Here is a 14,144-nt window from a genome sequence, read left to right as displayed (position 1 = left end):
GCACAAATTGCTTCCTTTGAGAAATGCACAGAGCTGTTAAAATTCACTTCCCACTGCAAAAAGGTAAAGTTACTTAAGAATTCTTAAAGAAAACAACAAAATTTTTTTTTTGTTTGTTTTTAATCAGTCACCACTATCCAGATAATCTGAACGTTTAACACAACTTCTTAATCTGCAATTTAGGAGCTATAATAAACAAGCTTTAAAACCCAGACAAATCCATAGGGTTTGACATCTGGACGCAATTTCTCCTTCAAGTGCAACCATTTAAACATTAATTAACATGAAATACATTAAACAACTTCTAGCCGAACGAGAACAAACAAGGAGGCCCGTGAACAAAGGCCGCTCCGTCTGCACGTGCATGACGTGTTTTTTAATTGGACTCCCATGTACCGAACGCACCAAAACCGAGACACGGCGCTAACGTATGCAAGAGCCTCGAGTCCAGCTTGCTTCAAGCACTGCTAAATAAACATAAAATCCTAGACTTGCTCAAAAGCACAACTGCTGCATCTTCTTTTCTTGAAAAGAAAAAAAAAATCTGTTGTTTCCCCAAACAGCGCCCAGCACATTAGCGCGAGCAGCTGAAAATATTGGCCCAGTGAATGCTTCCAGCCTCCAGCCCGAGCATGGTAGTAATCGATGAACGCAAGCAAACGAAGCGCCGCGCTGCGTGCATGGATCACCCGGGCTGAGCCCTCCCGCGCGTGCGCGTCCTCAATACAGCCGGGCAGCGCTGCATCTCTGACCCACATTTTCGCGCTCCCGCGCAAACAGAAGTTAATTCGGCTGTTGCTTCAGCAAATGCATTCTGCCGTTCTTGTAACGGACTCGGGTTTTTGGCATCTTCTCCGCCTCTTCGCCCCGCGGTGGCCAGCCACCTTTGTTATCCTCTGAACTTTGCTCATTTTTCAGCCTGTCTGCAGCCCATGCCAGACATGCGGCACCACACATGTGGTCATGGAAAAAACAGGCAGCTCGAACTATAATGGAAGCATTTTAAGTTGTTTTTTCTCCCCCTTTTTCTTTGCTTGTGCCTTCCAGACAAAAAAATCTATACTAGAAAATACAATTCTAGGAAAACGCCGGCTCCACGGTACAAATGCATACTACACTACACAAAAATCCACATGACAAGAATGAGCCATTCGTTTTCACAGTCCGCTCGCCGCACAGATGTTGCTATCTTCCAGATTAAGGAAATGCAAGAAAATCCAAAACGGAGAATGGGATACAGATGTCTGACCTGCAGCTTGAGGACAGACAGACAGGTATCACACATGCTAGAGTTTCACAAAACACGCTCCGCAGCAAACCCGAGCCACATTTCCTAGAAATCAACATACCAGGAACTTTCCAGCTCCAAATGGAAACTTAATTTTGTACATCTTTCTTGGACGCCTGCATGAGCACAACGGGGTGGGGGGGGTGGGGGGGAAGATCTCGTTTTGAAAGATTTCGCCTTAACACCGTGCGATGGTTGGAGACGCCCGAAGAACAACAGAGGTCCTGGGAGGCAACTCACCCTGAGGCCAAACGGGAACATTGCAGAAATAACTGGAAGAAAAAATTGAAACCCCACACACTCCTTGCTAAATCAGGATTTAACAAGAAGAGAGAACTGAGATTATGGCTTTAAACCATGGGCATAACCCGGACTGCAGCCCGCGACCGTCAGAAGGAGAGGGAGGCGAAGGGATGGCGGAGAAAAGCACCTTCGGCAGCCAACTCGCCTGCAAGCCAACGCGAGCAAGCCAGGGATTGCCCATGCACGGGTGCTATTTTCACTAAATCCCATCCTACTTTTTTAAAAGCTGGGAAAACCTACATTGCTCTCCTGTACGAAGGGGCCAGGGAAACCAAGCGACTTGGGATATGCAAGGAAAAGCGGCTCCTCCTCAACCCCTGGCCTTTATGGGGAAAAAAGCATCGCGAGAAGTGAGCGCAAGGGCTGCTCCGAGGGGCTCTTGGAGCGACTTTACAGAAACCACGGGAACAACACTCGGCGCACAAAGCCTCTAAGTTTATTCCCCACAGCAATGGAAAGATGGTTTTATTTGTTATTTCCACACAACACACCATTTAATATCTTAACATCAGCCATTAAAAAAAAAAAAAAGCAGCTCTCTTGTCTGTCCAACTTTTTTATTGACCATTGCGAAAAGTCACACTGAAAGTTAACAGAATGGAAAAATAAAAATAAAAGCTTTTTTTTGTTGTTGTTTTTTTCTTTTTAAAAAGATCCACTTAGCGCAAAATACTTTCACTTCCACAACACCGCAACATCCCTAAAAGTTTCGGATTGCAACACGAGGGAGAGGGAGATGGTTGCTTTAAAACACAAAGGTTAGCCTGAAAACCAGCAGCTCAAAGCCCACAAAAGGGACCTGGGGCACAGTCTCAAGTTACCTCTAATGCTTTTTGCCCCCGACCAGGTGGGGCCAGCACCTCTGCAAAGCCACAGCGGTGGCCGTTAGCGGAGCCGCGGGACATGTCCACCGGTCATCGCCGGCTCACCAGCCACTAGCAGCTGCACCGTGATGAGATAAGGAAGAATGACCAAATTAGTGCAACAGCTGAAGTTTCTCTTCACTGTTTTAATGTGGTTTCACTTCCCTCCGATTGAGAAAACCTCTCTTCTCCGATAAAATAAATACCTATTGAACAAAGTGTTTATGTGTAGCAGGAAGCAGGAAGAAAATAAATCAGTGACTTTGCCAGGTGACAGCGTTTTAAGATGCCTCCAATACCAGCCTGCAGAACAGAGATCCAGAGAGACGGGAGTCGAGGCAGTGACAAATTGCAATTAGGATTTCTAAGAAAATACAACCTTTCTTAAAGCCAACTCTGCTGCCCAGGCTTCCCGTCTGAATTATGCAGCTGCAGGCTTTCAAATCTGTATCAGGACAACTAAAAGCAAATAAAATAATCTGCACTTTGCTCAGTTGCCATTAAGAGGATATTCTTCCGCTAGCCTGGCTGTGCAAATCTGATAAAAAAGAAATCTTCAGTGCTGTATTACTTCATTAGTCATTTATTTTGAGATCTGACTCGCTTCCCAAGAAGGCACATAGTGTTCTTCCTGAAACCACTTCAGGATTAGAGACACAAAGGCAGCTCCAAATAAACTTCAGCTCAATCCCAGACATACATCTGCCCAAATGTTATACACATGGCCTCTAAGGGACAGGGGAAACTACCTCTTACGCTCACCAATATTTTTGGAATTCTGTTTCTCCATCCCTCCCTTTCACCAGCAGCAGTGCAAGCAGAGCTACTCAGACATATAAAGATCTGCTCAGATTATCATTTCTCAGATTTGTACTTTCAGAATGTGTCACAGCTTGAATGAAAAAAGTTATAATTTTTTTTAAATCTTGGGCATTTGACTTTTTTCCCCTCCTTAAAAAAAAGGGGGGGGGGGTATGAATTTAAAAATGATCACTACCTGCATAAAACTCACACGGACTGATTTGCCTTCTAGCACGCGCGCTGTGCAAGGAGCTAACATCACCCAGAGTAAGTCATGGCAACTTTTATTAAAACAAAAAACAAACAGAGCCACTTTAATTGCCGAGTACCCTGCTGAACCGTAATTGTTAAACGCACACTGTGAATTATGACTCACTGTGGACTAAAGCGAACTCCATGTACTCGTTTATCAGAGTTAGCTCACAGCTCGGGCTGGTTGCTGCTCGAGGGGAATTACGGAGCATTAACTCCTTCTGGTCCCGAGGACTCGTGGACCATCCCCACCGCCTCTGCCAGGTCAGGGGACGAGCTAGAAGCGCTGTGGTCCCCGAGCGGAGTAGGAGGGCACTGCCATCACGGATGCGAAAGCTGGAGGGCCCAAAATACTTCAACCTGATGGATCCGAGACCCTTTGCAGGGCCTGCGGCAGGCATTCAAACGGCACCTGGGTTTTCAGTGCCTCCTTTGAAGACTCCCCCTGCTACCATCGTCTCCAAAACGCCCCGACAACCTCACTCCTTATAGCCTTCATGCTCCTTCCTCCACCTTTGAGAGAGAGATGCCCATGTTATACAAAATGCACCGAGTTATTACAGCACAGACAATTCCCAAGAGCCCCGTTGGGCCACAGAGACCCCAACGTCCCCAGCATGCTGGGAGCACCCGAGCAGCCCCCGAAAGCTCCCGTCTGTCACATCAACACACGGCAGGTGCTGGACACCACCACGGGTCCCCCACAGCCACCCGTGTCCCAGCATCGCCAGCCCACGGCCTCGCGCCCCTTCCCAGCACAACCCAGCTCAGAGCGCAACGTGGAGGGGGTGCTGGAAAGGGACGCGGGCACGAGGATGGTGCCGAACATCAGCACGAGAGCGAAGGGACAGATGAACCCGTCAAACACAGCGCAGCTGCATGGTCTGACGTGGCCCCTTCCTCTTCCTGCACGAGCATGGTTGTGCAAGGACACGAAGACTTCTCCTGCCTCTTGAGCACGCAGGACACAACGCCGCCGGGAGCTACACGTTAACCACGGAAACCTGGAGGGACAGTCTCCAGCTCTCCTTGCGCTTCACCAGCTGCCCAGAGGCAGGGCTATTCGCACACACAGCTTTAGCAATGCTGCAGCGTCCAGGAGAAAAGCTGCTCTTGAAGAGACACCTTCCCCACGAGCATCCCTTCTTCTCGGCAGCGACTGCCACCCCCAGAACACACAGCTCTTCTCCACGCCACAATCATTGACCAGGGTTTCCAACTCGTCCTGCACCTTCTCTTGAACATCCCTGCCCTGGACTTGCTTTTCCTATAGCCTCACCTGCACATTATATACGTGGCCACAGCACCAAGGCACAGAGCTATAAGCAAGAGGGGCTCATCACAGGGTAACAGCACTTACCAATACGCCAGTAGTATTTACCTTTCCTGATACCCCTCCCAAGCCTCCTGCCCCCCATCACCACCACAGGAGGGCAAGTTCGGAATTAACAGAAGAGTGGCAGCAATTGGGGTTTTTAAACAATTAAAAGAATAATGAAGGGAGAGGAGGGGGGGAAGGAAACTACTGAAGGCAGCTAACATAGATGATAGCGCATGTTCTCGTCACACTTGCTTAATCACTTTGCCTAGATAATATTTTTAAGCTTCTGAAGTGGTTTCAGTTAGGATCCAAGTCATAACTAGTTCTTAAAATATGTTGAATAAAAGGCTGCCCTCAAATTTCAGATGCAGCAAGAGGAACAAGTGAGCAGGATGGCTCACTATTCTTTGCCTGGTGCCAGAATAAATATTTCGACAGAAAGCAGAATTGGTTCAGCTTGTCTGCATCCCTCGAATGTTAGCTGAATTACGCTAACAGGAGCGACGTTCTGAAGAGTTTCAATTTTTTTTTTTCCACGGCAGTTTAGAGCACAACATAAGTCTGTGAAAAATAATTTGGCTATTTAATTGGTTATTTAGCAAGACATCAGTAACAAAACAAAGCGAAGTTCTACCTTCAAAGAAACTCTTGGGCTATAATTTTTCCAGGTTGCTTCAAAATAGGGACTTGCACGGACAAAGCTTCTTTTGACTCAACCCACTGCGCTCCCGCGTTACAAGGAGCCCATTAATAGTCCATATTCTTACATAACGTTCAGCATGTGGTACCCTGCCCCAGAGACAAAACGCTGTCGGCTTTAATTAAGTGGAAAAAAACAAGGAAGTCGATGCCAGCACCTTTCCCCCCCATCTTTATCCTGAGACAAACACACTATGGAAGCAAAACCCCATAAACGTTTATGGCCTGTTCTTCTTCCAAAGGGAGAAGATTCCAGGGACCGGATGCAATCTAGGAGGGTTTTACAAATCTGACACTCTTTGGCCTTTGCCTCGTATCCCTCATGCTCTTGAGGCAGCAACAGCCACCGAGAGATGATTTAAGCCGCGAGTACAGCTCTCACCAACCAGGGAGCCAGACGCTCCCCCAATAAAAGTCACAACAAATCTTTGCAGCAAGCGGCTGAGCTGCACATCCCAGAGGGCTCGAGGGCGCATCCCAAAACTACCGACGGGAGCCGGGAAACAGGAACCCGGCCATGCTACGATTAATCTACCGGTGAAGCCTCCACCTTCAATCAGCAGAAAGAGGTTATGGAAGAGCAGGTTTTTAAAAAGCACCACCCCACACATGCAATCCAATATACTGTTTCCCAACCCTCCAGTCTTCAGTTTCATGAGTGGGTGACACAGCCTTGGATGCAAAAAAAAAATATATAAATACATACTGCACACCTGCCATTGCTGCTCCGGAGATTGCTGGTAGATGGGATGATGGCAGCATTGTAACAAGCTTAGGGGCCATTATATATAGATGATCACATAACAGTAGGGAATGCAATTTCCTAATGCTTTCATAAATTAGGATTATATAACTGGAGAGAAAAGAAAAAAAAAAAAAAAAAAACACATCCAAGCAGGTTATATAAATCATCTTTAAAAAGTGAGAAAGTACTTGACATCCCACTACCCACTCCTTGGCATCTTCTCTCTGTTTTTGCCATCTAAAATGGGCAGGCTTCTTTGACTGTGCTTTTTTTCCTCCCCCCAAGAGGAGGATTTATTTCTATACGCCCATCAAAACACAGGGCCCAGCTAGACTGGGGGACAACAACTGGCAAACCACCAGGGAAAGCAGACTTGACCAGGCTTTTCTGGATATCGGAAAGGATTATTCTTCCTCTGGCGGATTAGTTTGAATTTCTCCTCCCTGTACGGCACGCCACGGTACCCCTCAACCTGTCAGCCCTCATTTAAATCTGTTCCCACGGACGGCAAGGCTCAAAACCTCCTTTGTGGCAACGATTATGCCAAAGCTGAGCAAACTCAGTTTTAAGAGACATCTTGGGGGAAGCTAAAATAAATATAAAATGGAACAAGCAAGAAACGTTCCTCTTGTTTGCCAACTCCATTCCAATTCAGTGTTTTCTCCAGAATAAATATGCCAATTAGTTTAAAGTTGGAGTTAGTTTTCTGGCTGTAAAAGCGTCTCATTGCTGGCAAACCAGGTTTCGGGCTATGTACAAGGAGCGCGTTTTCAGTCCTACGAGGCCGGACCACAGTAATCCCTTCGACCCCACAGCTTGCCACACCTGCAGCCAGCAGCACCGCCAGCAGCAGCCACCCAATTCTGCAAAATCCTCAAGCTCTTTATGGGCCTAACTAAGCAAGGATTCAAGCAGCAAGTTGCCTATATGCTCATTATATTAGAAGTGCTGTATTTAATTAGTTATAATTCCAGGCACAAGCCCCAGACGCCACGACGGGGCAGCCCCAGAAATACCCAGGCACTCGAGACCTCCTTAAGCCACATGGGCATAAATGGGATATAAGTCCTCAGCATTAAGGCAAACAGCAATTCCTGGCACGTTTCGAAACACCAGCCTGCTCCAGGGCCAAATCAGGTTTCCTTGGAGAGGACAAGGAAATGCCACGAGCGGCAACTCAGTTTCCTCCGAACGAAGGAGGAGCCCAGCCTGGAAAAAGGGAGGTGGCACTGGGAATTCGGCCAGAATAGCTTACAGATGTTCCCAGCCCCAGGGAGCTTATCCCCCCGGATTTTGGGAGTGTTTTCAGAAGGCTGGCAAGGCGGCGGTGTCTGACAGACTGACACTCCATCAACACCCGGCTTTTTGGGTGACCCTTCTCCCTGCCTGCTGCCAGACACGCGCTGCCCGCCGAGAGGGGTAGAAACGGGTGCAAGGCGCACGCGGACGGCACACGCGCATGCACACATGTGCACAGCTGCAGCAGGGGACATGACAGGGTACCTACATGTTCAGCAAGGTATCATGGAAAGAGCTGCATTTAAAAAGGAAAAAAAAGAACATTTTTCTTTAAGCAGAAAGATATTTTAATGTCAAGTTACCATAATGTACACTGAAGTGTGAGCTTTATGCAACTTAAAAAAAGAATCATGTTAAATAAAAAACAAAAGTTAAGCTAACATAATATGCTGACAGATTATAGTGAATGTCAAACCACTGAGCAAGCTGGTGTTTCTGGCTAAGCACTCATTTAATAAAGTGCTAACACCAATTTTTCTTGACAAGCATCGCTTCTTTTGAAAACGCAGATAGAACATTTCCCCCCCCTTTTCCTCCCATTAGACCAGCTCTCTTCAGAGAGCAGTTCATCCAGAGTTAAGATCCAGAGCTGGAAAAAGCAAGCGAGCTCGTTTTCCCCTCCTGATCCACAAATAAGAGCCAGTGGGAAGGTACCTGCTAGTGCTATTAGCAGAGACCTCCGTGACAGCGCTTCGAGCCCTATGTCCTGGGAACGCTTTTCACCGGGACCGAGGTAGCAATCCAGAAATATTATTTGCAAACAAAACGAGACGGGGCTTCCTAGAGTTAGTTTTATTTAAGTAAATGACAAAAATCTAACATAAATCAACAATACTTGAAATGGGAGTACTTTTAGTTAGGCTCATTTTCTAAAAGCAATAATACTATTTATGAACCCAGACCATCTCACCCAGGAGATGATTTAATTGCAGTCTCTCATCAGCCCACCTCTTAGCTGTTGATGGTTACTTTACTACTTCACTATCTTCCCAGTTTTCAAACACAGTCATTTGCAAAAGCAGGAAGACTTATTTCACCCACTATTACCGATTATGGAAAAAGCTTGTCAGCTATATGACAAAATTTATATTAGCAACTCATACATTACAACACTCATGACCAATTCTTCACACCCACGAATATATAGCATTAAGAAAAAAAAACCTAGCTAAGTGATTTATTATTTCCCACTGATGTGAATGAAAGAGAGGTTAGTGCTCTGCAGCTCCCTCAAGAGGTAGGTAGAAACGCGCAAAGTTTTGGCCAGGAAAAGTCGTTATGCCCCAATTTAAGTAACAGCCTGCTCTTGAAAAAGAAAGAAGAAAAAAAAAAAAAAAAGGTTTTGCAGAGCCCTCCTCGCCAGCTCTCCCCGAAACGTTCCCACCCCAGCGCGCCGCGCATGGCCCACGTCCTAACGGCTGCTTGCTACGGAGGGGTTCGCAGCCGCCGCAGGAGTATTTTTTCCAACTTCACCGCAGCGCCACGCACAACATGGCTAAATTCAGAGGCAGACCTCAAAGCTATTATTTTACGTTACAGCAATCTGGTGTAAAAATGCTATAGTCAGTGGAAGAAAAGCACAGAGAGCTGCTAAGTGTGAAGCCCATTGCAAGTAAATAATAGCTGTCCCATTTCACTGCTGGTAAATTATTCCCAGGGATTGCAATTTTAAATCATGCCTGCTCCTTTTTGGATAGCATTTGAAGCTGTTTTCTAAACACTGACCAAGGGATCCATGGAGCAGGAGATTAAAGATTTACACGCCGAGTTGTGCAACCACCAGGGATGCTTTTGAAACATGTTTATCTGCCTTTCCTCCTCCCGACGGCCGCATCCCCACGCAGCGGGAACCACCCAGCCCCATTCAGATTTCAGCCCCTATCACACATTTATAAACACATGTCGATGAAACACAAAAATATGCTCCACGAGACATTTCTGGAAGAGTTTAGCCCCAAAGCAAATGGAATAACCTCCAGCACACAGCTCACCAAAGTTCAATTGCCATAAAACATCCAGGTCCTCTGATAGAACTGAAAAAAAAAGAAATCCCATTTAGGTAAAAACATTAACAAAACGCAACTCTTCCTCCCTAACCTCACCCAGCAGAGTTAATTATTCTCCAAGTACTTTATTAAGGTACTTTCTCTTCTCAGCTAGGAACGTCAGTACAACGAGCTGTAACCAGATGACTTGCAAGACTGACAGAAATCTTAATACTGAATATCTTAAAATCAAGCTTTACAGCAAACTTTCTCCTTCTCAGCCCGCCTTGTACACAGTGTCTTTTGCAAGCCTGTAATTAAAACCCACCTAATTACACAGCGACATACTGATGTTCTTGAACAATACAGTTTGGTTCAGGCTTTCTAGAAATCTCCTTGCTGGCGACCCTTATTCACCCGGTTTAGTTTCCTTCAGCTTAAAAGGGTTTTTTTCTTGGGAATTGTCCTTATTTTTTAGCTCATCTCAGTGGGAGAGATTCTAACAGCACTGGGAAAGGACCTTGAAATGATTCAAATATGTACTGTGCAGACCTGGGAAGCTGGAATTCCCTGTCCTCAGTTTAAAAAAAAATAAAGGGGGGGAGGGGGGGAAGGCAGTTGCTATATATTTCACAAGCTGCTGTACATAGACGGCACTAGGCAGCAGCCAAAGGACTTTGGGGAAAGTCAGCGGCAATTCCGCCCGTCCCAAATCATCTTCCTTTTTATGCATTTCCCCACGGAAAAAGCAACGCCTCGACTTCTAGCCATGCCCAGCAGATGCCTCTGCTCTGTTAAGGCTGGCAGCGTGATGGGCACCACCAGTAGCCCAGGTCTTTCCAAATCCCCTCCACTGCTGGGTTTGGGATATGAGCACCCGAGGGGCTTCCCAGGCCCCCCTCCAGCACCAGGATCTGCTCGCGAACACGCTACAGAGACCTCAGGAGCCACCTTCCCCCTGCACCCCTGCCCTTTCGTCCCTGCTTGCTGCTTGCTCTTCTTTGTCCCTTCTGCCCAAAACCACAGGAGGTCACGTGAGATTTCCGCGCCAACCCCCTCCCCGGGAGTTTCAGCAGAAGTGATAACTTCTGCACCAGTTCCACAGAAATCTGCTTTTTTCATGTCATCACACATTTTCCCCGGCCCGAGCGCTGCTTAGCTTGTCCAGAGCCCAGCCCGTGTGCTCCGATGAAGGTGCCGCTCTCCTAAAAATCCCTCCTTCGTGATTATCCCTGCTCCCCGCGCAAGCGGCTGCCTCCCAACACCCTGCACCTTTCCCCTCCTGCTGGGAGGGCAGCACGCACCTTCTCAGCCCTCCTTTTTCACCCCCTTTCCCCTATTGCCGAGGGGCCCAGGGCTGCGTGTTCCCGTCTGCTTGGGGCACGTGTCCTCCTCCGGGCAGGAACGGTGCCTCGAGGCACAAAACGTTAGGCGTTTGCAGCATTGCAAAGGGCAAAGAGCCAAAGACGGGGCGGCGGGGGGGGGGGAAGGGTGTTTGTAAATAGGGATTTACAAATTTGCCCAGCCAAACAAAATTTTTGGTTCAACTCACTGTTACGAAAATCCCAGCGAGTGGGCTATTCATCCCCGTTTTACAGAAGATGTTTTTTTAAAGTTACTTCCCCCAAATAACCTGATTTGGGAGCAGAAAGGAGAGCAGATTGCTCCCCAGTTTCCCCCATACCAGCAACGCTTTTCCTCTTATCGCAGAAAGGCTCCGCTCTTTTTGCGAGTGCACTGCGTAACACAAGATCACCTGCGGCCACCCGAACACGCGGTTTTATTGTAACATTTCATCCTTTTTCTGCCTTCATCCTCCCGCTTCTCAGATGTTACTGTCCTCATTCATCACGTCCTATATAACGTTACTCTGCAGGGCGGAGGACTAGCATTACCTCTTTGCTCCGTAAAACTCTTAGCACTGCAGAAAAGTTATTTTCGCTCAACCCCATTACTCCTCGTTAACCCTTTGCAAACTGCGGCAAGCGTTTCCTCTGCCACGCTGGTGTTTACACCTCCCTAAGTGGTTTTATCCCATTGATACAACACAAAGTTGGAAATAAAAATCTATGCGTTTCAAATTACAAACTACAACGTCCAACAATTTCAATCAAAATGGAAAGCAAATCCTTGGTTAATATTCTGATTAGAAAAACCTTGATTTGGTCAAAACCTATTGCACCTCTGTGAAAACTGCTGATAAGAGCCAGATAAAAGTTCCATCTAACAGATTTAACTTACTTTCTTCCCCTTAAGTATATTCACGGGGCAGGGTGAGGAAGAAGGAGAAGTAACATGGCTCCAACACATTCTGCAGGAAAGAAAAATTTGTGCTTTCCACTTTTTACTTGTAGTCCCAGTTTCTAGCACAGATTTGGTCCCCCAACAGATGCCCTGAATCCAGCTTAACGGCCCATTATGGAAAGCTATCGTTTAAACAAACACTACCTTTAAAATACTAAAGTATCAACTCCTTTTTGGGGGGAGAGAGGGGGGAGGAAAGGGGTTGTTTTTTAGATGTATACTTAGATTCAATACACTTGTCTGATGGAAGGAAATTCCACGAAATAGCAGCTCACCAGCCTCATCTGCAGCATTAACCGACCGTAGCAAAGCCCTGTTTGTTTAACATGCACAATTTCACAGTGAAGACAGAAACTTGACTGCAGCACCGGAGCCTCAACTGGAGCTCACCAAGCAGAGACGACTGATGAATTTATCCTTCAAAAGCTCTTCTAGCTCATCACGGAAAATATTCTTTTGTGACAACAATACACTTATCTGAATATGCATTTACACACTAGAAAATAGTAGCTTTGAAACAACTACTCTGTCTACTAAGAGGAAGGAAAAAAAGAGCGGGAGCTTAGAGAGAGAAAAAAAACAACAAAAATCTCATTTACCTTGTGCAAGCTGCTATAACTACTCCAAACGAAACTATATATTTATGTTTACACCCTATATATTTTTGGTAGATGCCATTAGAGAAAACAGTAGTAACCAGGCGCAGGAACCTCATTTTATGACAACTCTGTGCCTTCATAACTGGGGGGAAAAAAAAAAAAAAACAAACAACAAACGCCCTTGGGTACTACCCCCTCGTCACAAACTAAGAGGCACCAACTCTGATTTTAGTGCATTTTACGGAACGACACCGTGGCAAAAGACACCAGGTCAGCAGATGACTTGCAGCCACCCGGCGCAAGGACATGGCGCGGCTTTGGAAACAAGTGAAATTGCACGCAGGGAGCAAAGAAGAAAATTAAACTTTTTTTGCTAAGCGCTTGCGACAAACCGTGGCAAGGCCTTGGGCTCCTGCGGCCTTGGGGGGCTCCGCTATCGTAAACGCAACCAACTAAAGCCAGGAAACGTCGCAGCAAGGGACCCCCCCCCCCCCCCGCCAGCCCCACGGAGAACCCCCCTGTGCAGACCTTGGCGCCCCCTCAGCCCCACGCAGGGCCTCCCAGCCCCAGGGAGCTGCAGACACATGCAGCCCCCCCCCGCAGTCTCATACAGACCCATATAGGGCCCCCCCTGCCCCATACAGGCCCCCTCACCAGTGCCATATAGGCCCATATAGGCCCCCCCCCCACAGCCCCATACAGGGCCCCCTCAGCCAGCCCCATACAGGGCCATATAGGGCCCCCCAGCCCCATACAGAACCCCCCCACCAGCCCCATACAGGGCCACATAAGCCCCCCAACCCCATACCGGGCCCCCCCCAGCCCCATACAGGGCCACAGAGGGCCCCCCCCCAGCCCCATACCGGGCCCCCCCACCAGCCCCCCAGCCCCATACCGGGCCCCCCCCGCCAGCCCCACACAGACCCACGCAGGCCCCCCCCCCCGAACCATAACCGGGCTTCCCACACAGCCCCATACAGGCCCCCCCCAGCCCTATCCAGCCCCCCCCAGGCCTCCCCCTCACCCGCCAGCCCCACACAGCCCCGCCAGCCCCACAGGGCCTCCCCCCAGGCCCACACGCAGCCACCCCCAGGCCCGCAGAGACCCACGCAGCTCCCCCAGCCCCACAGAGGGCACCGCCAGCCCCCTGCAGGGCCCACACAGCCCCACACAGAGCCTCGCGGGGCCCCCGCCGGCCCCACGCGGGGCCCGGCCCGGCCCTACCTGCCCCGCCGGTGCCGCTCACGCTCCGCCGCGCCGCCCGGCTCCAAGTGGCACCGCGCGCCCGCGCCGGCCCGAGTCTCCCCGGCCGCTGCGCCCCGCCCCCTCCCCCGCGCCCCATTGGCCGCCTCGCCCGCCCGTCTCGGCCGACGGCGCCCGCAGCGCCTCCTCATTGGCTCGGGTGGCGGCGGTATGCAAATGAGGAGGTTTCCCCCGCCTCCCCTCCGCGCGCCGGCCCTCCCCCTGCCGCGCCGCCCCGCCCCGCGCACTTGCCGCGGCGGCAAAGCTAGAGCGACCCCAGCGCCGGGCGGCCCGCGCGGGGCCGGGGGGCGAGCAATGCCCGGGGGGGTCCGTGCAATGCCCCGGGGGGGTCCAGCCTCGTGCAATGCCCGGGAGGGTCCGTACAATGCCCCGGGGGGGTCCAGCCCCGTGCAATGCCCGGGAGGGTCCGTACAATGCCCCGG

At 49.2% G+C, this 14,144-nt stretch overlaps 1 protein-coding gene across 2 annotated transcripts in view; it reads right to left on the bottom strand.

The window, feature by feature from the left end:
- Positions 1–13,747, bottom strand: part of FKBP5 (FKBP prolyl isomerase 5) — a 34,453-nt gene extending 20,706 nt beyond the window's left edge. Inside the window, exon 1 of one of the 2 annotated variants that reach the window (XM_067310666.1) lies at positions 13,684–13,747. The gene's annotated coding sequence lies outside the window, so the exon portion shown is untranslated. Of the gene's footprint in view, positions 1–9,562; positions 9,585–13,683 lie in introns of those variants that run through there. The other variant, XM_067310667.1, reaches the window with a different exon arrangement.
- Positions 13,748–14,144: the final 397 nt, after the last annotated feature.

Source organism: Apteryx mantelli, chromosome 25 (genome assembly GCF_036417845.1).
Source record: "Apteryx mantelli isolate bAptMan1 chromosome 25, bAptMan1.hap1, whole genome shotgun sequence".
Lineage (NCBI taxonomy): Eukaryota > Metazoa > Chordata > Aves > Apterygiformes > Apterygidae > Apteryx > Apteryx mantelli.
The sequence above is the reverse complement of the archived record's forward strand: the minus strand, read 5'-3'. Positions and strand labels throughout refer to the sequence as shown.